Source organism: Lepidochelys kempii, chromosome 8 (genome assembly GCF_965140265.1).
Source record: "Lepidochelys kempii isolate rLepKem1 chromosome 8, rLepKem1.hap2, whole genome shotgun sequence".
In the NCBI taxonomy this organism is placed as follows: domain Eukaryota; kingdom Metazoa; phylum Chordata; order Testudines; family Cheloniidae; genus Lepidochelys; species Lepidochelys kempii.
This window is the reverse complement of record NC_133263.1, coordinates 9,958,832-9,982,933: the sequence shown is the minus strand read 5'-3', so window position 1 is coordinate 9,982,933 and position 24,102 is coordinate 9,958,832. Positions and strand designations below refer to the sequence as shown.

At 44.8% G+C, this 24,102-nt stretch overlaps 1 long non-coding RNA gene across 4 annotated transcripts in view; it reads left to right on the top strand.

Moving 5' to 3' along the window:
* The window catches only part of LOC140915598 (uncharacterized), a 50,493-nt gene that overhangs the window by 13,808 nt on the left and 12,583 nt on the right, over positions 1 to 24,102 (top strand). For 2 of the 4 annotated variants that reach the window (XR_012160211.1, XR_012160210.1), the window contains exons 3-5: positions 17,791 to 17,947; positions 20,893 to 20,967; positions 22,529 to 22,641. This is a non-coding gene — a long non-coding RNA (uncharacterized lncRNA). The remainder of the gene's footprint in view (positions 1 to 17,790; positions 17,948 to 20,892; positions 20,968 to 22,528; positions 22,642 to 24,102) is intronic. The other 2 variants (XR_012160212.1, XR_012160213.1) reach the window with 2 other exon arrangements.

Here is a 24,102-nt window from a genome sequence, read left to right as displayed (position 1 = left end):
CGGACGCGTTTGCGATCCTGTGGAGAGGGGGCTTGATGTATGCCTTCCCCCCACTCCCCTTGGTGCACAAGGTCCTACTCAAGGTGCGCAGGGACAGGGCGGCGGTGATCCTCATCGCCCCAGTCTGGGCCCACCAGCACTGGTACACATCGCTCCTAGAGCTGTTGGTGGAGGCCCCAGTAGTCCTGCCCCTACACCGGGACCTCATTACACAGGACGACTGGCGGCTTCTCCACCCCGACCTACAGTCACTGCACCTGACGGTGTGGAGGCTCTGTGGCTAAATGCCCTGGAGAGCCAGTGCTCCCTTCCTGCACAGCAGATTCTGCTCGGCAGTAGAAAGCCCTCTACCAGGGCAGCCTATATGGCCAAGTGGAAAAGGTTCTCATATTAGTGTGAACCCCGACAGGTACAGCCGTGCCAGGCCCTGGTGCAGGCCATTCTGGAATACCTCCTGCACCTCAAGCAGCAAGAGCTAGCCCCGTCCTCACTCAGAATGCACCTGGCGGCCATCTCCACCTTCCATCTGGGGTTCTTGGGGGGCTCGGTGTTTTCCCACCCAATGGGGAGACGGTTCCTTAAAGAGTTGGAGCGGGTGTTCCCCTACTCCCGCCCACCAGTCTCTCCATGGAACCTTAAACTGGTCCTCTCTAAACACATGTCCCCCTTTCGAGCCCCTTGCTTCCTGTTCCCTCCTGCACCTTTCCTGGAAGGTGGCATTTCTGGTTGCCATTACCTCGGCCAGAAGGGTGTCCGAACTGAGGGCCCTCACCTCTGAGCCACCATATACGGTATTTCACAAGGACAAGGTGCAGCTCTGGCCGCACCCCAAGTTCCTCCCTAAGGTAGTCTCCCAATTCCATTTGGGCCAGGACATTTGTCTGCCGATGTTCTTTCCGAAACCCCATACAGACCCGAGTCACCGCAGTTTGCACACCCTGGATGTGCATTGATTGCTGGCTTTCTATTTGGAGTGCACCAAGCCCTTTTGCAAATCCGCGCAGCTGTTTGTGGCTGTAGCCAAGAGGATGAAAGGCCTCCCAGTGTCGGCGCAGCGGATTTTGTCTTGGATTACAAGCTGCATCCGGGCGTGCTATGAGCTCGCAGGTGTTCCGGCCCCAACGGTCATGGCCCACTTGACCAGGGCGCAAGTGACTTCCACGGCGTTCCTGGCACAGGTCCCGATCCAAGAGATCTGCAGAGCAGCCACCTGGTCCTCGGTGCACACCTTTATGACCCACTACGCGGTCAACCAGCAGGCCAGAGAGGACGCGGCGGTTGGCAGAGTGGTCCTCCGAGCAGTTGTTCCGTGACTCCTACCCTCCTCCAGAGGTAAGCTTGTAATTCACCTAATGTGGAATGGACGTGAACAAGCACTCAAAGAAGAAAAAACGGTCACTTACTTTCTCGTAACTATTCTCCGAGATGTGTTGTTCACGTCCATTCCACCACCCACCCTGCTACCCCTCTGTCGGAGTCGCCAGCAAGAAGGAACTGGAGGGGGTCAGACTGGCGGGGGGATATATGCACAGCGCAATGGCGCCACTCAGGGGGCCCCAACGGCCTGACGGGAGCCGCTAAGGGAAAAAGTTTCCAATGCTCATGCAAGCGGCGTGCGCACACCTAATGTGGAATGGACACATCTCGAAGAACAACAGTTATGAGAAAGTAATGTCCAAAGTCCTGTGTCAGCTATTGCTGAGTACAGAACTGCTGCTACATTTCCCTTTGCAGCCACTGCAATACCAAGAATGAATTCATTGCTTGGTAAATCGCTTTGGGATACCTGCTGTATAGACGGTACTCTGCAAACCACTTCCTTGTTACTATTGCTGATTTAGCCTCGTCTGAATGCTCATTAAGCCATCAGAATTAGAGCGGGAGAAGGTCTATTATAACAACCTGTCCTCGCTACATTTTCTACTGCAAAGACGTATGGGATGTGGCTTCCAACACTTCCCTGGGGAGGCTAGTCGTTGTCAGGAGGTTTTTGCCAGATATTCTGCCTAAATTTTTCTTCCTTAATTTCACCCCGTTGCATCTCTCTCTTACCTAACCTCCTGGCTACTGCAGTGATCAATACATTAGTTTGCTCTTTTTAGTAGTGTTTTCCCGGACTCTTTCTGTTCTTCCAGCTCTATACACAGTATATCTATGTTTTGCAGCGTCAGCATGATTTTATAATCTGTGGCTGGCTTCAAATCAGCCATTCGAGGTGCTGATGAATAGATTAAATTTCTGTTTTTCGATTAATAGTAGGGGAATAGCTCTTGAATTATCAGGAAATAATTGGAATAAAAATTCTAAATCGTTACTTCAAGGGACGTTTTTGCAATTAGTTGAATAAATGTGAAGGGAGTTACTATAAATGACAAAAAAATGTGTTCACCTCGACATTGGGAAAATGCATATTTGTGCACTAATTAGAAGTCCCTTAAGGCTCAGCTACAAGCTTTGCTCATAAAGTAATTTGTTTCAGGTTTCCCTTAACAAGTAAAGGAAACGCAGATCAGTTCGTATTGCGTATATGGGCAGAGGCAGTGGTGAGCTGGAGCTGGTTTGCCGGATCCGGTTGTTAAATTTAGAAGCCCTTTTAGAACCGGTTGTCCCTGAACGCGCTGCCCCGCTCTGCTTCTCCGCCCCCCACCCCCGCTTCCTGCGAATCAACTGTTCACGCGGGAAGCCGGGGAGGGCTGAGAAGCAGGCGGCAGCTTCGCCCTCAGGCCCAGGGAGGCGGAGGTGATCTGGGGCAGGGTGGCACGAGGAGGGCCGCCCACACCGCAGCAGGTAACCCGGGGGGACGCAGGGGAACTGCTCCCTGCCCCAGCTCACCTCCACCTCCCTCGGCCTGAGGGCGAAGCTGCCGCCTGCTTCTCAGCCCTCCCCAGCTTCCCACGTGAACAGCTGATTCGCAGGAAGCTGGGGGGTGGCGGGGGTAGGGCGGAGAAGCAGAGCGGGGCAGCGCGTTCAGGGGAGGAGGCGGAGGCGAGCTGGGGCCGGGGCCAGGGCAGGGCAGGGAGCTGCCAGTGGTTGCTCTGCACCCACCAAATTCTCCCTGTGGGGGCTCCAGCCCAAGAGTACCCACGAAGTCAGTGCCTAAGGCACCACTTTTGATGTGATCAGTGGGGGGAGCGGCCGCTCCCCCTATTCCCCCCCCCCAGCTATGCTACCTCACCCCTAGGAGCCAGAGGGACCTGCCGGATGCTTCCCGGGAGCTGCCCCAGATAAGCACCGCCAGGACTCCCCACCTCGCTCCCTGGCAGGTCCCTCTGGCTCTTAGGGGTGGGGTGGGCACCCACTACGGTGGCCCACGAGACCCTCCTGCCTGGTTCTGGGGGCAGTCAGTGGACAGGGGAGGGGGGGTGGATGGGGCGGGGTTCCAGGGGGGCACGTCAAGGAACACGGGGGGTTGGATGGGGCAGGGGTCCTGGGGGGGGTGGGCAACGACCCCCTCATGGAGTGAGGAGGGAACCGGTAGTTAGGATTTTGGCAGCTCATCACTGGGTAGAGGATTGTAGAATTTAATTGCCAAGCTCATATTCATTTATCCCTGCAGGTTTTTGCCACTTTTCAGTGCACTGTACTATGAGCATGCTGAGGAAAGTGACCACTGAGAGCATGGTTGCAACCTCCTTCTGGACTCAAGGGGATGTTTAGCTTCTTGGGCACTATTGGCCCAACATGTCCAATGACTCAGATCCTCAAAGGCTGGGGAGGAAGGAGCTCTCCTGCTTCAGGTTCCTATCTACTTACAGTGAAGGTTTCTGCAGACTTGGAAAACAACTCCCTGGGTGACTCTGCCCACCATGTTTTATTTTGACTACGGTTTCTCTTGCAAGTTAGGGCCATGTTGAATAGCAAAGAACTGGTGCTCTGTGGCCTTGTTTGCACAACGAGGTTCATATCAATGGAGAGAAAACAGGCTTGATTTTCAGAGACATCCTCCAGTTTATTAGGTACCCTCTTTCTCCTACAATTGAAAAGATGCCATGTAGCATCTCTAATCTGTAAATCAGGTAGTTAGAGCTCTGCATACTTTCCTTTGCACCCACAAGGAATCGTAGGGGTATTACGAAGAGCACTGTGATTGGTTGGAGGATGATTGCATCCATGAAACTGATCACCTGGTTGAAGCCCTTTTAAAAATCACACCCATCCGTTACCAATGTAGTTCATTGGCAGTCAGGGAAAGCTTGCAACACCACTACTCCTATTGCACCTGTTGGAAAACAGAAAAAGTCTGCCTCCAGATCAGTACTATTTGCCAAAACTAAATTCTCTTGTTAAAAAATTGAAATGAAGCACACACAAAAAGCACAATTACCTAGGAGATAAAATGATGCTACAGTGATAAGTCTGGTTCTTGTTATAATTTCTGGCTAGAAGTGAGCTTGATGCTGCCTGAGCCCCCCCGATCCAGTGACATGTTTAAGCACATGTAGAGCTTTAAGCACATGAGTTGTCCTTTTGGAGTCAATGGAATTACTTGCGTGCTTAAAATTAAGCATGCAGTTAAGTGCTTTCCTGGATCAAGACCTCAGGCATCACTATCATTGCTGTGGCAATTGTTAGTTGCATCACTGAAGTGCGGCCACCTCTGGGGTAAAGAGCAGCTGCCAACCAGCCCACAGCATGAAACAAAAAAAACTGTGGGTAAACTTCTACCTTGCAGTGCAGTTGTTTATTTCTCGAATGCCTGACTGCTGCAATAATTCACGTGTAACCCTTCTGCCCGTCAGAGTTGGCAGCAACAAGGGGGGCAAGTTCAGTATCTAGGGATTCCATTCCAATAACACAATGCAAAATTGGCTCAAGCCCCCACCTAGTGACCTGGGACAAATATATACAACGCCCGCTGGGCGCCTCCAAGAGGCAATACTTCCCCTCTCGCAAGCACAGAGTCTGATTGTAGCAAAAGCCTTTTAATAACAGAGAGAAACAATGTGGCATTATGTTGGGGAAACACCACCAACAGGATTCCTAACACAACCCGTGAGCAAAAAACCCACCCCAAGCAAATTGGGGCGTGTCCTTTCCCTTTGGTTCTTGAGTCCTGCAACCCAAAATCACCAAAAGTCCAACACCCCAAAAGTCTCTGTCCCTGGTCAGTGCAGCCCCAGAGTTCGAAAGTTTATCTGCAGAGTTTTACCTCCCAACCTGGGTGGAGATGGGGGGGCCTAAGGGGCACCTTACGTGGTCCAAAGCCGATTGCCCCACCTGTCCATGGGGCTCCGCTCCACCAGCCATCCCACAAATTGCTCCGCTCTGCTAGCCGCCCCCGTGAGCTGCTCCAGGCATCCCACAAACTGCTCCGCTCCATCAGCCATCCCACAAATCGCTCCGCTCTGCCAGCTGCCCCCATGAGCTGCTCCAGGCATCCCACAAACTGCTCTGCTCCATCAGCTGCTCTGCTTTGCCAGCCATCCTACGAACTGCTCTGCAATATATCTTCAGGCTCCCCCACTACTTAACACAACACTCAGTGATTTCAGCTCTTAGTAAGTTTAGCTCTTTTGTGATTTCAGCTTGTTCTAGGGGAGCCTCACTACTAGTACACCATTGGCCCAAAGTGAATTCAGGTCAGCGGGCTGAAACTAGATTCCTGATGGAATCAAAATTAGCTCTGATATTCCACAGTGAAGAGAGGAGGAAGTGCAATTAGCATGTAAGGTGCCCATCACCATGGGGCCCATACCACCAGATATTAATACCTATCCCCAGCCTCTCTCCCCTCACTGGGTTTTGGAACCATGACCCTTGCCTAGTGAGTGCTGCTTAGTTGATGGTGAGTCCCTCCATCATAACAAAAGGCCAAGTACAGTTCCACTGTCCTTGATTCTCATAATCAGGATAATAACAGTTTATTCCTGCCCCAATAACAGAGAAACTGGGGCTCCTACAGCAGCCAAAGTGACCATCTAGGCAGGGTGGGTGTGCCTATGCAAATGAGATCAGCCCCTGAAGTTCTTTTCCACAACCCACCATGACTTGCCACCAGATGTCAGGGTAGAGCTCATCCTGACTCTGCTTACACATGTAAATGACAAATATGGAACTATTTTAAAGTCAACAATATAAAATGCACTGGAGATTGTGGGATTAGAGGGATCAAGCATTTGGCAGGAGTGTGGTCTCCCACTACAGGTATTTTTGGTTTCCATCCCCAGTCACTGTAAAACAACAGGGATGCATTTTCTCATTGCCGGTTCACAAAGCAGCCTAGTAGAATCTTTTGGAAGGAATAATTATAGCTAATGTCATCTGCAGCCTTTGTTTGAGAGTCCCAAAGGACAGAGTCCCTTTAATAGGTGGGTATCGTATCTCAGGGGGCATAACAGCTGACCGGGGCCCCAGGAATGATTGGATTGTTTCAGTTATCAGAGCCTCAACATGATAAATGAGAGCTGAGCGTACTGCTGGGAGATTTTCAGCTTGCTGGCAACAAGTTGATTAGGAAGGACACCACTGGTACAGACATGGCAAGATGCCAGCATTATTAAGCTGGCACATTTTAGGCCTCTGTGAACCTTCATTTGGCCCATAGATAATGACTAGAATTATGGCTGGAGAGAGCTTAGAATCATCCCACTCGCAATCAACAGACCCGTAATTTGACGGGGAGCTGCTCTGTGTTTGATGACGGGCTGGTGGCTTTCACAGATAGGGCGTTAACGAATGTTCTCCCTGCTGTGACAAGGGGAAGCTACAGAGGTGTCTCAGGTCTCAGACACATTTTGCAGAGTGAGGGTGATTATCTAGCATCATCCCTGAGCATTCACACTGCAGAAAAGTAGGGGGGAGAGGAGGGTGCATTGAGCTGACAGAGGAAGTGGTGCATGAGTAACAGTGAGCAAAGGTGCACGGAAGCCGGATTGCTGGGCAGGTAGCAAAGGTGATGCGTGCGGGGTGGGGGGGGGCCATGCGAGGTCCCGTGCCCCCCCCCCCAAGATTTGCTGCTTAGCTTGTGCTGAGCGTGCTCAGTAACGCTGCTGACACCGGCTGCCCTCCCTCTGCCCCACTCCCCATTGGCAGGAACGGGTCGTCTCGTGGCCACGCTGCTGCCTGGGCTTGTTAGGCGCTGTTAGGACATTTGCAATCAGTAACAAAGTGCAAAGATTCAACGCTGCGCTGCATGTGACGAACCCAAGCAGTGATTTCCTTGCGAAATTCCTAGGGAGCCGAAGGGGGAACCGCCCGCAAAGGCAGCATCAAAGCTGCCGCCCAGAGTGAGAAGCATAATTGCAACAGATCCAGCTAATACAGGGACGAGGACCGTGTGTGGCAGGAGCAGACCAGGCCTAGTGCACCCCGGCAAATAAAGTCCAGCTGCCAGGGTTCATACTGGGAGATATGCCCTGCTGTCAACCCTGCCTCTCTAAAGAGCAGAGCAGACCCCTGCTGCTCCCAAGAAGAGGCGAGGGCTTCCTGCTGCTCCATGGGTGGGAGCAATGCCACAGTTCCCCTGCCTCTCTGGGAGCATGTGGGGTTACCCCTTGCCACCACCATTGCAGGTAAGAGGGTAGGGCCAGAAAGGGACCACCTGTCATAGTGTGCCTAAGACTCTGGTCTGCCTTAATCCAGCCCTGAGAGCAGGAGCAGGATAGACCCGTGTACACTGGGACTTTCCAGTCCTTTTATGGCCCTGTGACCCGAGAGGAGCCTCAATTGAATCTGGCCCATTATTTTTGGGAGCAGGAAGGTTCCCCTGGTTTCCTGGGGCAGAAATCTCACTGGGCCCAACGTAGACATCACTTTACTCTGAAACCAAAACTCTGAGCCCCAAGCAAACCAGTTTGTTCTGTCAGCAAGGAGCCGCAGCTGCCAGGACCAGTATTTCAACTGCTTGTTGATGTCTGCTCCAGATTAGGGCACCAGGAATTCCTGCCTGCCAGTGAAATACAGCCTGGCTAGTGAAACACCAATTTCCCTCTGCAAAACTTTTCTTTCCAAAGCTCTTTTCCCAAGAAAGGCTGCGTATTAATTCAGGGAAGTTAACATCTGAAGATTACGCCACACTATGGCAATTTTTGATATGTTTGATCTGTTCTGTGAAAAATTAACAAAGATTTGTACTTATCGCCTTGCTAAACAACAGCATGATCCCTATACGCTGAACCCTCCAAAATGAATACCTTATTAAAGTTACAAGGATAAATTTGTAGTGTGTGCATTAATTAGAATCCTGTTTGTACAGTGAATATCCTCTTAAATATCTGGCATAGAAAAGGCTCTCTAATAAATTAAAACACGCAGTGCCAAATAAAAATATATGGCCTTTTTTATCTGCTTAAAGAAACTTATTAACTGGATTGGTTTGCTATGGTATCAATTTCTATCAAGGGAGTTCTGGTAAGGTGAAATTAATCAAGGAGACATGAAATGCATTGAGAGGTTTATACATATCCTGAGACTGTAAAATTGCTATTGTAATGTGATTGCTGAAATGAAAATTTTATTGTCATCAATAGCCTAAACATGTCTTGCAGTTGATGTTTATATCACACATAAATGTGACCCAGTGACACTGTTATAAAACAAAAGCCACTTAATATAGAGGACAATGAAAGAAAAGCGTGATTAATAATGATGCATTCTGTTTTTCTGACTCTGGGAATCCAATTAAATTATTTAAGTCTTGAAGATGAAGAGAGAAGACATTTCTAACATCAAAAACTAAGGCTATAAATTGCATAACTAAAACTCATGGGAAGACCGTTACTTCTACAGGAATAGTAGATATTTTCTCAGTCCTCCTGCCCCCAGTAAATTTGATTTAAAACACTTCTGGCTATTGTGAACACAAAGTCACAGATGTGGGGTTCATTTTTCACATGTGAAGGACTCAGAATGCTAGCTTCAGGGGGAACTTATCTGTGGTTCCTGTGCATGGCACATAGAAAACTAATGAGGTTCTTAAAGTCCAGTTCTGCTCTAATAAATGGCTAGATAAAAAAGGCATGTTCTTACTCAGCTGGTATGCTCCCTGTACATGGACCCTGATACAAACCCTATTGAAATTAATATACAGATTCCCATGGACTTAACTGGCTTTGGTTCAGGCTGTGTCCTCTAACTTCAGTGTAAAAAAAAGAGTTTTTACAGCTCTTTACTCTTGTTAGCCCAGCAGAGACAACACAGCTGTAGGGCGGTTTGCACCCTTAGAAGAAAAATATTGTTTTACTTGTAAGCAGCACCCACTTGATATGGCCATTGGAAGACAAAAATCAAGAAACTGTATAATCCTATTTCTACTTTTCGGTGCTGATGTTTCTGATTATGGCCTGCTGCCTTTAACGTTACAGCACGGAGCCTTACATATACAGGATTCCTCCTGGAAAAGTAACAAACAGAAGCATTGCATGGAGTAAACAATGGAAGTGCCATGTTCTGAGGATCTATGGACTTGGGGGCTGGCTAAGAGTTTTATATTTCTCTATGTTTAAACTTTAATATTAAGTATCCACAAACAATACCAGTGTAAATAAGTACTAAGAAACCCCAGAGATTGTCGTTTCTTTGGCAATGAATTTTAGATCTTGTAGTTTGATCATCCTAGTGTTTCAGTCAGTTAGTGGTAAGGTGGAAAGTGCATGCTGATTTTTATATACACAACACTTTGTATGACACCAGGTTCAAGCAAGGAGGCTTAAATAACCCCAGAGTGTTCTGATGGTGCTGGACACCAAAAGAGTGTTATGGCTATCCATTTCCTTGGGATGTGTGACGAGACTGTAAATGTGAATAAAGCCTGCATTCACCTCAAATACTGATGATTTAGCAGGGCTTAGACTCTTCCCCAAAGACCCACTTTTCTAGTGTCCCCAATAGTTTCCACAGAATTCAAGCTGTTATTTAAAATTGAATAATTCCCAGCCCTTATGATTGCAAAGAGGCACTATCCTCCCAGATGCGACTTGATGTAGTGTGGTGAGCTTGGGTCCACAAACAGGCAAGGTGAAACACTAGGTCAAATTCTGGGCTCAGGTATTCTCATACTACTCCACTGATATGGCATGAGTAGATATTTGGACCTCAATGTTTGAGAGGTCCGGCTTGCCCTCATTCATCTCAATGAGGTGCTAATCCTGAAGTCCTGATCCTGACAATGTAAAAAACACATTTTCAAATATAGGAAGCCCACTTAGGTGTGCAAAGTAAATCTAAGTATTCACAAATATTTAGCTACTCTGGGACTGTTGGTAGAACTTCAGTATTACCACCCCGTTTAGCCCTTGTTCATATTGATCATTATTAATGATACTGTATTATTTATTACCTATTTATTATTATGTAGTACCCAAAACATGCTTGCAAAGACATCCAAAATGTTGCAAGACATCTGGGAAGAGAGGTACCTGTCCCAGTTGCTGACATGCTAAATGAGTTCTTCAGGCTATTGCCTAGAAGTAGGAGGTGAATACCATGAAATCAATTTCTGTGCCCAATTTATTCTCAGTGACAGCTGCACACATTTTAAAGGGAGAGTTGGCATTTGCTTCCTGCACCCTTCTCAGGTTATTTCAGGTCACAGGCTCATAAATTAGGCTGGTTTTTGGCCCTCCACCCCACAGCCTAGACATCTAAAGCAATGACACTTTTTCCAAGCGGAGAAGCCATTAGTTATAACTCAAAGTAGGTAGTGTGAGGAAATCATTTCTGGCTTTTGTCACCTAAAAACCTCTCCATTTTAAAACACATACTTTATTATACTGGAGTCTGTAGTGGAAAAAGATTGTTTCATGTTCAGGGAAAACGTGAATTGCTCGATGTCTATGGAGCTTGTGATGTGCAATGCAAGGACTCCTGATAGTTTATCAGCCTGATTGTTTAGGTGGAATAGTATCTTGGAGCAGAGGCAGCAGTAAATAGGTATAGTGGGGAATGACAGGACAAAATTCTGTGATATACTGTGGTGTCTGGGGCATAGGAAATATAAAGGGAAAAAAGCAGGGCAACAATAAAATGCAAGAGTGAGAGACACTCTAATGGAGCCTTAGCTAAATAGTAAAGCCCATGATACAGGGTGGAGAGAAACAAGTACATGTTGGATGAGCTGAACAAGAGTCTCCTGGAGAAAGCAAAAAGATAATTCGATGAGTGGACCGAGGGAGCGGAGTACAAAATAATTATTAAACTGAAGAGGAAAGGTTATTACGGTAGGAAGCTTGACAGATGAAGCAACGTGATAAGAGGAGGAATGAGTGGATAATGAGATAATAGACTGTAAATTACCGTTTCCGCGTCGGGGTACCATGGACATGGGTAGCTACATGGAAGTTTAGCGCGGAAGAAACCCTTTGAGATCCCCGAGACCATGACTACCCTGATTTTCAGCAGCACTTTGCAGCAATGTCACTGCAACATCGGGAAAAGATGCAGCCAGCAAACCTTACTGAGGGGGGCGAGAATAACATGGTGGTGAGTCGTTTAACAGATATACACCTGCCATCACCACAATGGGATAGATTCACAAAAGGGCGCAGGTGCCTAACTGCCACTTTAAGGGCATGCATCCCACAATCAGGCCCCACTGGGCTTCACAAAGCCCCCACTCTGAGCTCTGCAGGTGCCTAAACTCCTTCAGCATATAAATCTTTGCAGTAAATGTTCCCTAGGTGCCGACGTTTCTGCCACTGAGCATTCTCACTGCAGCCCCATGCCAGGCATTGCAAAACATAGTCTTGGCCAGCTGAGCAAGAGGCTTCTCAGTCATTCAGCATATTAATCATCGAATGTTCAATCACTTTTCTCTTTTGTATGAGACAGATTGGAACATTTTCTTTACCTTCAGGAGAAATGATGATGCTTTAATCTCTCGGGAGAGGGGGAAAAAGCTTCTAAATTCAGCTGCTGCTCCCTTCTGAATTGCATATATATCTATATATAGTTAAATAGCTGTTCCAAGCCTCCTAAGCCATCTCTAATCAATTGCTATTTAATTAACACTGCCCTAATAAACCTTTATTTGTGGCACTTAAAGTGCACCCAATAATTGAGCTTGCAATGCACCTATTTTTCCTGCTCCTTTAGGTGTGTGTCTGTGGAATTTGTAAAGTAGAAGATACCGTAAACATTGGGTCTATAGTAATCATTTGCTGTTATGCAGTCCCTTTTGTTTAAGGGTCTGATAGTGCTTTAACAAGGAGAAAAGCTTGGTGGTTCTTGTGGGAAAACCCTGGCACACAACCAATCATTTGCAGCCTCAGGAATCAGACTCCCAGTCTATGGGCCAGATTCTCAACTGGCATTCATTGGCACTGACTTCAAAGAAGCTCTCTCAATTAAAGTCAGCCAGCTGAGAATGTGGCTCTACATACCTGCCTATGTACTGGTCCCACCACCATAAAATTTGGGTGTCATAGCATCAGTGCCTTGCTAAACAATGCTGACTTTCTTAGGTCCAGGCTTGAGCCTTACTCACGTGTGTCATTCTGTTGTGCGGCCGTTGAGTGTAAAGAAGACATAAATAAATGGATTTCCTCTGTTCTTTTTGACCTGAGCCTGCAGTCCAAATGCAAGCAAAACTCCCATTAAAGTCCATTCTGTTTTGCAGGGCTACAGTGTGCTACTACAGACCATTTGTTTATTAAAACCATAAATTCCTGCATCAACAGGAGAAAATGTTCCATATGATTTCTTTTAATCATAAATCTGGCCTGATACCATCAGTAAGGCAGCCTAAAAGAATTTTTAGTTTTCTTCTTGTCAATATCAATCACAGATAAGCTTCAATTTCATGGAGCTCTAGGGATTCAGCATGGTAGAAAAAGAGAACAGGAAAACAATATTTTATTGTTGTTTAAATAATCATCATAAAATAGTCTTTGATGGCTGCTGGAAGTCGCCTAGAAGACTGTCTTATATGTCTCCATGAAATTTGTGCATTTAGGTTGTCTATTAGGTACTCCAAGCATTCCATGTTCATTGCATGAAAGCTGAAGGGCCTGGTTTTCAAGTGTACATCCATGTTTGCTGCCGATCAGGTTTGTCTGTATTCATGCAAAGCAGTCACACACTCTTTTGGTGCTAAGTGTTTTATGGTGGTACACACATCCTTTACATAACAGCAGGGGAGTGTGCATGAATGTATGTTAGCTACAGCACAAGAAACTTCCGTTAATATTGTGCATATGCGCCAAAGCTCAGCAGATGTCTCATCCGTGAATACAACATCAAATGGTTCATCAGTCTCTATCCAGGCCTTTTTCTGCTTTATGCATTTTCCTTTGTTAATAGCCCCAGTTAGAGAGCAAAACCAACAAAGTATATTGACATGATTGAAATGCCAGGCAGGCACCTTCACAACTTACCACTGCTTTGTCCTCGTTCTATGGTACAAGGCACTGTACTGACGGGAGCTTTTCATGGGTCCATTCATGTTTCCTGAGAACTGGCTTGGGTTTCCTGCTGCCCCCATGCCGTGCATTTTCCTAGAAGAGAGAATGCAGATGCATAAGCGTGTGATCTCAGGGTCTGCAAGTGTCATCTGGTTGATGACCTGTGCTGTGAGGCCAGACAAAAAAATAAGACACCTTGAAGAAAGCCAGTGTTTAAACCCGTAATGGGATCAGCTCAATACCCAGGGCCACTTGACCTATCAGAAACGGTTACTTACCTGATAGTCACTGTTATTGTTCAAAATGTTCTGTGCATCCCACTTACTGGGTGCAGTTACACAATTTGCACTGAAGTTGGAAAGTTCAAACAGTATTGTCCAACAGGGGTCACACATACACCAGAAAGGAGTAAGTTAGCTGTCTTTGCAGCAAAGGTTACGATGTAGAATGCTTCTCTGAGCATTACTATAGAAGTAGATTTTGCCTGGCAACAGACACCATAATAGCCTTTGTACCGTTATAAACACTGTACATTCACGCAAAGGTGATTTGTGTTGAAAAGTAATCCAGAGTAAATTGTGAAAGAAATACTTTATGTAAATTAACTAGACTTAGCATTTTGATACTTTTTGTGTGGCAGGATGTTGGTGGGGTTTGTTTGTGCAGAAGGAGCCTCATCTACTATAAATGACAGCAGTTTAATACAAATGAGAATTTAAAAAGATTGGATTTCAAGAGTTATGGTGTGTGACAGAGCAAGAGATATTAACTACCAATGAAACAGACCACTGACGTCAAAGTGCATGAAACCCGTAGTTCAAAACAAAATTTATACAAGTTATTATGGATTAAAGGGCTTTGGGGATTTAAATATTTCTCTTTCTTTCAATGAACAATTATTTTCTGCAGACTGATATAAATCACAAATAATTGCAGCAAGATTCAATTCTATATTTACAATTGCAATTTCAGCTTGGTATTAAACCGTCAGATATACTCTACTCCATGAAAATTGTGCATCAATCAGAGCACCTACATCAGACTAGGAGCCAGGAATATTTAAGAAGGAGCTCTTAAAATCCCCACTCAGAAAATTATAGTTTTGAAGATCATTACAGTACCAATAATACTGCCACGGCTTCTTCCCAATATGCCTCAACATGCTGGGGCAAACAGCTACTTCCATTCAAGATCTTTATTTTAAATGAAGAGATCAACAAAACAAGAAAGAACAAAAGTCAAGCCTTCCCCAAACAGACCCTGTAGGCATGTCTGCTTTGCAAAAGTTTGCAGTGCACTGAACACAAAATGGCTGTCTGTATCTGCAGCTAGTCGAATCCTTAGCCTTGTCTACATGGTAAGTTGCACTGGTTTAACTAACAGGGCATTTTTAAATAAGTTTAGTTAAACCAGCATGTAGACACTTGTAATTTGGTTTATATCAATTTAATTTAATTTAATTCAGTAAGGAATTGATTTAGGCTACATCAATATAAACTGATGATGTAAATGTCTACAAAGAGGTTTTGCATCAGTTTATAACGATTTTTTAAATCCACTTCAGTTAAATCAGTGCTACTTTGTCTGTAGCCAATGCCTTGGGGCTTCAACACTACAGAACACAAGAAGCAAAGACATAACTAAATATACCACATGCCGCATCAGGCCATGTTACAGGCATGTTATGGCAGAACCCTGCTAGGAGGCAGACAGACCACCTATGCATTGTTTCTGAAAGCATTGTTGTATTGTCAAAATCTCTGTCCACGGTGGAAACAAAAGGACTCCAAAATCTCTTCTAGCTTAAAAATCATGTCTGTAGCCTGCATGGTTCTGTTCCTAGCATGGAGAAGGGCTATTTCTCAGTACTTTATGATTTTACTATGGATAAATTTCTACTAAATATGGCTTATAAATCTGAAGTAACTATATTTTATAATGTGAATTGCAGCTCTTTCCTATCTGCACAATAAATATTAAAACACCATCATCTCAATTTTAGGCAGGGAATGTTTATGTAAGAACACTGTGCAGATGTGGTGGAAAGCTAATACAGCAATGCTAATGATCTAATCAATCTTCCTTAACCTTTGTCTTAGACACTACATAACGCTTATGTTAAACTTAGATCATTTTTCAGGGTCTAAATAATGTTGTAATCATCGCTCTAATGTGTGGGTTCATTGGAACCTTTGCTTTAAATGTAACATTGTAAGTTTACACAGAAATCTGCCTAGAAGCCATCTGTTGTGCAGAACCTGGCCATTATCAATTTCATCAATCTGTTCCCAAACTCTGCAGATGCCAGCCAATTGGAACCATCTGTTGGTGTCAAAAAAGTAACAAGTAAGCAGACTATTGCAGTAGGCGGTGGGGGGAAATATGCAATCATGTTTGGCATGTGCCACAAGCTTCCTATTTGTTGTAGTTTCGCCACTGACCTAAAACTTTTTTGATGGATTTGGAGCACGTTGATTAGTCATTAATAAGGGGGATGTTATTTAGGAGAAAGGAATAATAAAGTTACAGCAACAAAATAAGAGGGCTGATAGCTACTGCAGTTAACACGTTGCCCAGTGGGGTCAAAGATGAATCAACCAATGCTGCTCTGGGGGGAGTTTGCAAAAAAGGCTTCCCAGTATTTAACCTTCTCTAGCCTGGAAACCTTCAGGATGGTCATTGCTCCATGAAACAACTGCATGCAGAGTATGTGGCCCAGACATTTTCAGAGCTGCTTCCATATAGAAATTAACACACTAATAAATAAATCCATCAAAAATAATAAAACACCTGGAAGCAGTTTTAATTAATTGCTCTTGCAACGAAAATCGAGGAAAGATTTCTTCTCCAGATACAGCTTTCTCCCGCTCAAAATCCCAATTCTAGTTCAGTTTGTAGGAGGATTTGCAATTAGAGGAGGCACTATTATTTGCAATAGTCTGAAGCAATCATTCTCTCACAAAAGTTACTTTGTCTACACACAGCCAGTCATGGACCTGCTTCACCTAAAAATCAAATCAGATTTAGATTAAATCTATTTCTGTCTTAACCTCATTTAAAAATGGAATCAGAAAGACAAACCCACTTTCTGGAGAGGCAAAAGTTTAACAGCTGTATTAACAGAACCATTGTACCACAGGCACTGGCTTCGTTATTGCTCTGAGGCTGCTCAACACCTGCTCCACCCCAGGCCCTCACCCCACTCCACCCCTTCCCCCAAGCCCCTATACCTCTCCCACCTTTTCCCACCCAGCTCCACCCCCTCCCCTGAGTCCTCCGCTCATCCACCAAACCCGCCCCCCCCGCCTCCTGCATGCCAGAGAACAGCTGATCACAGCGGGTGGGAGGCACTGGGAGGGAGGGGGAGGAGTTGATTGGCAGGGCCACTGGCGGGCAGGAGACACTGTGCGGGGGGGGAATGGAAGCTGGCTGCTGGTGGGTGCTCCAGCCCTATGCGTTGTATTATCTGATCATCAGCTGCATAGAATCACAGAAGTATAGGGCTGGAAGGGATCTCAAGAGGTCATCTAGTCAATTCTCCCAGGCTGAGGCTGGATCAAATATACCCAGGCCATCCCTCACAGATGTTTGTCCAACCTGTTCTTAAAATGTCTGTTCTTCACGGCTCACAATCCCTTAAGTATATTAAGGTGAAACTACTGTATCACAAACTACCATACAACTCTGCTTGTGAAGGCTCCAGTTCAGGAGAGCGCTTAAGCAAGTGTCTAATTGCTTTCCTGAATCAGGTTCACAGTGGTATAGCTCAGCTATTTGTTACACAAAAGGAAATCTGCCAAAGTGACCATCCTAAAGCAGCTGAATTAACTATTGCCTCGAGTTTTATCCTGACAAACTGGAAAGATTCTGCCCATTCGACCTTTGAAGACATTTCTTTGGGCACAGATTCCCCATAAATCACAATTGGAACAAGCAGAGCGAAAGCTGATAAGTGTACAGTACAGGAGGGAGCTCAATTAATCTGAAATGGAGAGGAGAACACAGGCCAAGGTGAACAACAGGGTTGATTCATACACCCAGCATGCGAAAGATGCAATTAGATGTACAGTGGTGGTTTTTTGGGGACATATGAGTTCAGGTATCCCAGTGAGGAGCCGATAGATAGGAGGCAGCAATAGGCAATCTGAGCTTTGTATATATCTGTGGATACATTTAGCTGGAACAAAAATTAATCCGAACAGTTTGCTGGTGGTAGAAACATCATAACTCTTGAGATTACAACCTAAGTATTCATACCCTGTGCAAAGTAAATCTCACCTACCACTGATTGTTACAAATGGATTTATCTGTGCTTATGGTTTTCAATTTGGGGTTTATAATTTAAGGATTGTTAAACTCTTTTACTTACAGCTGAACGTCGGCATGTGTCATGCCTGTAGCATGCAGACCTGCAAAGATAACTGACCTTTCTGAATGTTAATTACCTTTTCAGGCCTGTTTGCCCAGAATTGTCTGAACCGGATGTAACCAGTCATAAGTGTCACTAGGAGAGATGATGGACGTCATACAGGTTCATTTGATAATCGCTAAGAGGGGAGGAAAGTCATTAAAATATATTGGGTCAGAGGACTTTATGAAGCAGAGACGAGGTAACTACTTGAGTCTCAGATTTACCTATGTGGTAGTTGAACTATTAATCGATAGACAACCAGGAAAAAAAAGAGATGGAGGAAAAAGAAGACATCTGCAGAAAACAGCTGGCAACAGGACAAAGTAAATGATCAGTCTGTATTTCTGAGTATTGTTACCCCAGCTATCACCCATACGGAAGGGTCTTTTCCTGTAGGAACTGACAGCAAAATATGTGAGGACACTTTGTCCAAGGCAAGTTTCATGTCATAGAAGAAGCACTAGATTAGGAGTCAAGAGGCCCTGAATCCTCTTCCCAGCCCTGATAATGACTAGATGTCTGGCCTTTGTCAAGTTACGTAGGAAAAAACATTCAGATCTGTGAGTGCCTTAAGTTAGTCACATGCAAGCACCTAAATCGGTGGCTGATTTTATTAGTATTTTATATTTGTTATTTGTGGGGCGGTATCCCCTATTTTCAGAGGTGCTGCGCTGTGACGGCAGCTGTGGGTGCTCAACAACTCTAAAACTCAAGCCACTTATGTAGGTGCCTAAATACGTGACCTTTAACTACTTTGCCTCAAGTCTTCCCAACTACAAATAACACTTAAAGAGCCTATCGCCCAGGTTTAGTTAGATAATATTTGGACTGGACAGCACTTGAAACATGGAAAGCAATGTATATATGCTAAATAATCAAAGCCAGTGTCACCAGGTGATGCTGGTACAGGATAGGCTCCCAAGGTCTTAGTGTGTAAGCAAATGTTCAGGCTTGAGAAAACATGTTATTTGTTGTTGTTAGCTTTTATTACTCAAAGTTGTGTGTATAAGGGCTGGCCCTTGGAGGATCTTGGAGGTCAGTGACCTCGCCTCCATCCCACACACCTCCATCACCTCTCAGCTGGACCAAAGCAACGCAACATACCTGGGCATGACACCTTCAGTGCTTACTTCAACTAGTACAGAATTCTACAGCATGCCTGCTGAGCAACACATGATACCACAATCACATCAAACCTCCGCTCTCTGTAGAGGCTTCCCATAGAATATCGAATCAAGTTCAAGGTTTCAGTCCCTGTTTTTCAAAACACTAAATTGCCTGGACCCAGGGTATCTAAATGTCCACGTAGAGCTCTAGGATGAAGACCGTGGTCGACAATTCTGTTACTCTGGTGCAATGGAATTCGACCATGAGGGTGAAGCTCATCTGTGTGGCAGACAGAACTTTCTCAGGGGCCAGTCTGAGACTGTGGCATGAACTCCCCCAGGAACTAAGGGCCATTGCAAACCTTCCCACGTTCTGCTCCAGATGCACTTCTTGGGCTGCCTTCTCTCATATGCCTTCTCACAGAGCAACATGTACATTAAAGAACAAAACTCAGAAAAAAAAACCCTATCAAAACAAAACACGCCATTGGGCACACAATTTTCCCTTAGGGGAGAGGATGAAAGAACAAACCACGCATGACAGATGTTAATCACTTAATGCTCTCCCAGAAGGTGTTCACACACTTCAGTGATGAGTGCAGTATAAGAACCTCAATAGAACAGAATAGAATAGAGCTCTGCGAACAGCAGGAGAGTTTGCTCTTTTTACCTTGGTCTCTGATTGGAATCAATTCTTGAGGCAGAGTTGCTCCCTGGGAACTGGGCATCAGTGCTGGGCTGAGATTCCTGAAATAAGGGGTTGTCCAGCTTGCTGTTTGGCTTTTCTGCTCCAGGTGTATCTGTGTAAATAAAACAAGTTATACTTAGAACAGACTCACACTCCATGCCACAGATTTCTCCTTCACTGGGATCCTGACCTACAAAACCTCAAAATTTGCTACCACTCAGCAGGGGGCCGTTACTCATGTCAGAACTTTCAGTTCTTTGAGGTACTGTTGCTGGATCTAATCTGGATGGAATAAATCTGTTCTGGCTGACTGTTACTGTTCTTCAAAAGGATCTTCAATTCTGGAAGGCGGTTACAGAGAAAGAAGAATTCTGGGAGATGGTAATAGAGGGGAGAATTAACTATTGAGTTGCTGGTCTGACAGAGAGAGGGGATATTGGGTCAGAGAGAACCAACTTCCCTGAAACTGTACTGGCCGAATTGAGGGCAGAATTGTCACCTTGGGGTTTGCATGGCTCAACACTCTCGACGGGGGCCAGATTTTCAAAATAGCTCAGCTCTCATTTAGGCATCTCAGCATGGACCAGATTTTCAAAGGTGCTCAAGTTCCTGATGTGACCCTTATGACTAGACTTTCAAAAGAATTCAATATGCAGTATACTGTGTTCTTTTGAAAGCCTGGCCACTTACTTTTGTGCCTAAATAGGAACTGAGCGCTTTTAAAATCTGACCCCAATTGTGGGTGCTGGGCTTTTTGAATTTCTGGGTCCAAGAGGGCAAGAGCAGTTTAACCCTTAAACAGGACATATATGAAATTATCTCAGATATTGTAGGTGGGGCTCAGATCCTGAAAGGTATTTAGGTACTTAACTCCCATTGAAATCTGGTAACTGAAGCATATGAACAGAATTGCCACAGTGCCTTTTATTGAGACAGAAGCTGTGCATCCAATCTTGCTCCCACTGAAATCAATCGGAGTTTTGCCATTTTCTTTAATTGGAGCAGAGAAAGTTGCTGGTTTCATGCACATTGGTTTACGCACACGCAAGCCATTTGTTCGTTGTAAAAGAGAGTACCCCCAAGAGCTACCTACTGGAACTCAGTGTATTTTCCAAAATAAGACCAGTTATACTCATTTAAATTAAAATCTTTGTCAAGAGAATCTGTTGTCTTTTTGCTATTTTCTGTTGGTATGTTACATTACATTATGTTACATTACATCTATGCCTGTGAAGACACTGAATGTTAATGCCTCGCATTCTGGTAAAATATATTGAGTATGCTGTTCCATTTTGACCTTTTCAGTACATTGTATTTTGATTAACTGACCACCCTACTCCTTCCCCGCAGGTCTGTGCGGCTACAAACAGATGAAGAGATGGAAGAGTGAACCAATCAAATTTCTGATCATTTAAAAGGTTAAAGGTAACTAAAGTTAACTAAAGTTAAAGTATAACTAAAACAACTAACGGAAAAGATGAGGCATTCAAACCTTGACACAGTCTCCGAGGTGAGAATGGGAGAAATCAGAACCAAAAATACCTGTTCTCATCACAAGTTTTTCCTAGAGTTTTTCCAAATTGTGTTTTTTATTATTCCTTTCTCCTTATAACCCCGCAGGTGCTCTTTCCTGAGTGCCAGTTAATTCAAGTCACAAATGTCTGCCCTGAATTCTTGCAGTTAATTAGCACCACAGGTTACCAACAGGAAGCTAGTACCCATGGGCACTTCAGATAATTGTGTTTCAATATTGGCACATCTCTGCTTTCCCCAAAAGGTCACTTCCGTTTCTACTCTCCATGTTCTCCCTCTCTCTTTCTGTAAATGAATGAAAAATCACTGTCGTTATTATGAATGTTCTAAACAGTCAGCAAAGGGCCTGAGGCATTGCAGTACAGGCACATGAGCAATGCAAACACTTTAGTAGTTTGCAGTATTATTTTTCTGTAATCCTTGGCGTCACAAAAACCCCTCCTGCATACGCCAGTTAATGAGAAAAACTGAAGTCTAGTTAAATGCCCGTGTACCTGAATTTATTTCAAAAGACAAGCAGATGGAGCAAATACATAATTACAGTGCAGCAAAGCTGTTTGTCACTTTAACAAGCACTTGGAAATTGAGTGAAGCTGTATTTAACAGTGCGCAAATTTCAAGTTTGCTTTACCTACTGTACAAAGTATTGTAAAGGGTATCTGTTCATTTAATTGTGTGATGAATAGCTTCCAGAGGCAGAGTAGCTATTACACATGCAGGATCATGGTGAAACTTTTGCCTTTTTTTTTTTTTTGCCTGTATAGCTATTGCTTTATTACGAACTTCTGCACATTTGATGGTGCCATTTGGGGCCAGATTTTTTTAGGTCTATATGTGCACATCATTTGCTCTCACGATCAATGCAAGTGTATGTAAAATCATAGTAATTAAAAGTCCACGGGTAGGCGTCTGACTGGTCACTGGCGTATGCAATTCCTGTGTTAGTGCACAATTGTAGCAACTGCATGGACAAATTAGGCACATGTATTTTTGCATTCACAGTTCTAAAAAACTGGCCTTTGATGTGGTAAAATGATGGTGTGAGGAATAATCTCACAAATCGCAGTAGCAAGAGCTGTGCTCTGAGTTATTCTCTTTCATTATTGAATTATTGCCATTCAGATTATTTTAGATTGTTAAAGCCGAAAAGCTGGGTGAAATGTTGCAGAAAGAGAGCTGCTGGGTAATGCAATGTGGTACATGAAAATAGTACTGCAGTTTAAATCCAGAGAGGTAATTTCTTAATCAATGATGACTGCAGAAGTGATGGTTCACTGTGGCCATTTAAAAAAAACAACCCTGCCCCCCCCCCATCTCAGTGAAAGATAATATAGCCATACTGCAATTCCCAGGTGCTTTCAAGAAAATCAATACTCACTTCATATTGTACAAAATGTTTTGTAACCGTTATTCAAAGTACAGGCATGTCATAAATTTAATGTTTTGGCCATAGCGATGACCTTCACCAGGGGTATACAGTACATGCAGCACAGCGGTCGGCAGCACACTGCATAAGCCATCTCCAGACTCGCTGCCTAATTAAAGCCGAGCCCTCCTGATGTCACGGTGAGCTGAACAGTATGTATGGCACATGGTGGGTCACTCTTTGGCAATACATAGCAGTGAAGTTGCCAGGTCACGTTAGAAAGCAGGCATGCATGAATGAAGGACAGATCCTGCTAGCAAGTAACCTGTTGTTCGGCTTGTCATTGGGAGCCAACAGACCAATAAACTACAGCAAGTGTGAGGAATGCGGCAAAGGCTTAGTACCTTCAGCCACCTGAGAAGAGCAACAATTGTCTACTAATGCATGCCTTGCAGTGACTTACTGCTCTAGACGACGGCTTCTTTAGTTCACAGGGCAATTTCTTAAATTCAAAAGACTGTTTCAAAAGGTTTTGTGCCATGTATCCTTCCACTATCCTGGGAGAAAAGGGCATAAACACCATAGCTCAACTGTTTTGAATATACTGATTCTTTGTTAATTTTGTTCAAACAGTTTTCCCTTCATTTTTGACATGCACACAGCCAAAAGGCTTCACATTGTGAAGAGTCACCAACAAGGGTTGGATGTAGTTCTCTGCGTACCAGCACCATACCTGAGCTGTCGCAAAGAGTCATCGCAGGGCAATGGTAGCTGTACCCTTCCCCTGTACTTGCCTCTTCTGCACCCACAGTGTTGGCAGACTCTGGAGGGAAGGGTAGGGCTGTCAACAAACAAGTCACTCCCTCAATAACCAGCCTTCACCTGGCCCTAGAGAGAACACTTCTGTGCTAGGAGAAGTTCAGGCAAAATGGATTCACACCAGAGAATGAAAGGCTCTTTGTCCCATTCCCAAAGCATTTAATCTAAAAAAAAAAACAATAGACAAATAACCCTACTAATGTGGTGAGTAAAATTACCCTGCAGTAGCATAACTAGGCTGTGCCATAAGTGACAAAATCCATGTGAATTACTAGTAGTAAGTTTGTCTTCTGTGGTTCAGAAGTGAGAGGAGGAGCTCAAATTCATTGTATTTGGAGATTGGCCTGAACAGGCAGGCAGAGCTGCAACGTTCCAACACTCTTGTACACCCAGCTGTGTGGTTTTGCTGTGGACCCAGTGCTTAATTTGTGCCAAGGCTAGCCAGGGCTGAGCCCGGGCACCTCTAGACTCGGCAGTACATAGCCCCAGCACCTCTGGGCTTGCTGCATCAGTTATGAAAGTTAAAAAAAATTGCTTGCACCACAGCACCTCTTTCATTACAAATTAAGCACAGCTCCACAGTGTGGACCATTCTTCAGCTAAAATCCAGCCAGCCAAAAAGTATAGACCTGGATCCTACCGCCACTAAAGTTTGGGGGGGGGTAGTTTTTTGCTAGCTGTGGTGTCCCTTTCACTAGTGAACCAGCAAGGGCTCAACAGTTACCAACTGACATTGGGAGACAGGCCAGTCCTCGCTTACAGACAGCACCCCAAGCTGAAGCAAATACTCACCAGCAACCACACACCACACGACAAAAACACTAACCCAGGAACCTATCTTT